The 3,618-nt window shown below is 42.2% G+C and overlaps 1 non-coding gene across 1 annotated transcript; it reads right to left on the reverse strand.

Moving 5' to 3' along the window:
- Positions 1-3,289: 3,289 nt before the first annotated feature.
- LOC138880547 (small nucleolar RNA R71) lies at positions 3,290-3,396 on the reverse strand. Its single transcript, XR_011403281.1, has one exon. It is a non-coding gene; the product is annotated as a small nucleolar RNA R71 (small nucleolar RNA).
- Positions 3,397-3,618: the final 222 nt, after the last annotated feature.

Below are 3,618 nucleotides of genomic sequence, written 5' to 3' on the forward strand. Positions count from 1 at the left end.
CGCCTACTGTCGAAGCTAGGCAAGCCAACCTTAACATACCTTTTCAACTAATTTTCAACAAGATAATAATAATAACAATAAATTCAAGCGGAAGCCTTAATTTAATATTAAAAGAACGAAAATGCGGAAAAATTAACATCATCCTCTACCCAAGATTTAGTGTCACAATACTCACGGACTACTATAAGATACTACAAATAAGAGTTTGAAAGAAAATACATAAGGAGTCTGCTGCCGATACAATGAAAACAAACAGAAATGAAATAGATGAGACTCAGGGCCCACGCACGCCAGCGAACTACCTAGGAGTCTCTGGACTGAAGGCACGCTCCCAATCTACTGCTACTGCGGTCCATAAGCTACTCCCAAATCTGTGCACAAAAAAGGCACAGAAGTGTAGCATCAGCACAACCGACCCTATGTGCTGGTAAGTGTCTGGCCTAACCCCGGCGAGGTAGTGACGAGGCTCGACCGGACCTACCTCAATTAACCTGTACAGATATATGTGCAACAATGGAAAGATATACAGAATTTAAACAGATAATAGGGAGGGGACATGCTGTGGGGTGTAACAATTTAGATATAAGACCAACGAACAGAGAGATGGAAACTGAATAATTAACATCTATGAAAGAGAGCAAGTGAATCAACAACTGCACGGCACCAACCTTCGTGCTTTTACTCTCAATTCTCACCAAAACTGTCAAATATAGTGCACGGCATCACCCTTCGTGCTTTTCCTCACATAACTCTCACATCAAGGCACGGAATGACCCTTCGTGCTCAAATAATTAGAGACATGGCACGGAAAGACCCTTCGTGCATCATTATCAAAACATGGCACGGAAAGACCCTTCGTGCATAATCGCTCTTCCTCACCCAATCATCGGTCACAACCAATCGGGGAAGGGAATATACAACAAGATTAAACATCCCGGCAAGGGAGAACAAATCAACAATAAGTCCCGGCAAGGGAAAAATACCACATTTCCTTCTTTAACTCATTTGCTTCTCAAATATCACTTCATAATTATATTAGCAAGTAATTAGCTCAACTGTTTCGCATCTTTCGAATTTAAAAGCAACTACGACTAACGGTCATGCTAGACTCCGGTGCATAGATAACCGTCACCATGCCTATACACCGTACTCCACAGTTAACACGTAGCAAATAACATCCAAATCCTAATCCCTCAAGCCAAAATTAGAACAAACACTTACCTCGAATGCTCCAAACTCAACTCACGCTTCTAGTATAGCTTTACCTCTTGATTCCACCACCAATCCGCTCGAATCTAGTCATAAGTTACTTAATCATATTAATAATTACTAAATGAATCACTCCCCATGCATGAAAATAAATTTTACAAGGTTTTTCCCAAAATGGTCAAAAACACCCCCGGACCCACATGGTCGAAACTCGAGGTTCGGACCAAAACCCGGTTACCCATTCTCCCACGAGTCCAAATATATGATTTGTTTTGAAATCGGACCTCAAATTGAGGTCCAACTCCTCAATTTGTAGAAAACCTAGGTTCTACCCAAAACACCCAATTTCACCCCGGAAAATCTTTGATTTGAAGTTGAAATTATGTTAAAAGATGTTATGGAATAAAGAAATTAAGTTAGAAATCACTTACCAATCGTTTTGGAGAAGAAAAGTTGTTTGGAAAATCGCCTCTTAGGTTTTGGATTTTTGAAAAGTGAAAAATGACTGAGATTTTCCGAACTTGTATACCTTTCTGAGGACTTGGCGCGGACCGCACAAAAATGCGTCGCGGTCGCGCCGAGTGGGAGAAAAATTGGGGCTTCTCTGAACCCTTCCAGTGCGGACCGCACTGTTTTGGTGCGCGGCCGTGCTGGTTAACCTGAAACCCTAGCCCTCAGACTCAGCCACGCGGACCGCACAGAAAGGCATCGCGGCCGCACGGCTCCAGCGCGAACCGCGCGGAAATGACCGCGGCCGCGCTGGTGTCTGCAACACCTGAACCTGCATTTTCTTAAGTCCAAGACCTCCCGTGCCCCATTCAAAACTCACCCAAGCCCTCGGGGCTCCAAACCAAACATGCACACAACCTTAAAAACATCTTACGGACTTACTCGTGCGATCAATTCGCCAAAATAACATCATATACATAGGATCAAGCCTCACACACATGCTTTTCTTTCAACTTTCATAAAACTCAAATTCCCCATTTTAAGTCCGAAACATGTCATATGACGTCCGTTTTTAGCCAAACTCTACAGATAGTGCTTAAAACATATTTAAGACTAGTACCGGGCGTCAGAACCAAAATACGATCCCGATACCACAGTTTTCTGATCAATTTTCTTCTTCATTTTCCTTAATTAATTTCAGAAAACAATTCCACACAAAAATTCATTTCTCGGGCTTGGGACCTCGGAATTTAATTCCGGGCACATGCCCAAGTCCCATATTTTTCTACGGACCCTCCGGGATCGTCGAATCACAGGTCCGGGTCCGTTTACCCAAAATGTTGACCGAAGTCAATATTATGCGTATTAAATATCAAAATTCATCAAATTTCTCGCAAAATTCGCATATTTCAACATAAAAGCTTTCCGGCTTCACGCCCGGACTGCGCACGCCATATCGAGGCAACTAAAAGCGAGGTTTTCAAGGCCTCGGAAGCACGGAACAAGGAAGAATTACGGTGATGACCCTTTGGGTCGTCACACTATTTGTTTGAGTTAAGTTTTTATTCATTATTTGGTCAAGTTTTAATTTTCAGTTTGCTTTATTTGTGTTAACGCAGTCTCTTCTCTTGAATGCGGAGGAATAGAAGCACGAACAACCTTCTTCCTCTTGATCCTGAAATAGAACGAACAATTAGCATAGTAAGGAGGGAAGTCAAAGCTAGAACTAGAGCAGAAGGAGAATTGGACATTGTAGTTCAACCACAACCACTAGAGATGGCAAATAATGAAGAGCAACCAGTGATAGAAGCTGCAAGGCCTAATCTTGCTAATATGACTTGGGCTATTGTGAAGCCTGATATCACGATCACTTTGAACTTAAAGTACAACTGATTCAGTCCGCAGGGTAGTATGTGGGTCTATCTCATGAAGATCCGCAGCGGCACATTCAGAACTTCCTGAAAATTACAGATACTTACAATTATCCAAACATTTTCAAGGACTATGCCACGCTGACATTGTTTCCTTTTTCACTGCTGGGGGAAGCCAAAAAATGGTTGCAAAAGGAGCCCGTAAACTCGATCCACATAAAATTCTTAATCAAGTTTTTTTTTCAACTAAGAAGACAAAGTCGTCAAGGAGCCATATTCTTGGGTTCCAACAACAGGATAGAGAGACTCTTTGTCAAGCTTGGGAAAGATACAAGAAGCTACTCAGAGACTGCCCACATCATTATTAGACTGGTGAGGTGTTGCATCACACTTTTGTTGATGGCTTGGACAAGACATCAAAGATGAATCTTGACTTAGCTTGTGGGGGTATTTGCATGGCAAGGTCGTATAGTGAAGTCCAGCTCCCACTTAACAATTTCACTGCTAATGATAATAATTGGCAAGTAGATGGGGAATCACGAAGAGCACTTAAACAGAAGGCAACAGGTGAAATTGAGCTTGATTATTT

Source organism: Nicotiana sylvestris, chromosome 10 (genome assembly GCF_000393655.2).
Source record: "Nicotiana sylvestris chromosome 10, ASM39365v2, whole genome shotgun sequence".
Lineage (NCBI taxonomy): Eukaryota > Viridiplantae > Streptophyta > Magnoliopsida > Solanales > Solanaceae > Nicotiana > Nicotiana sylvestris.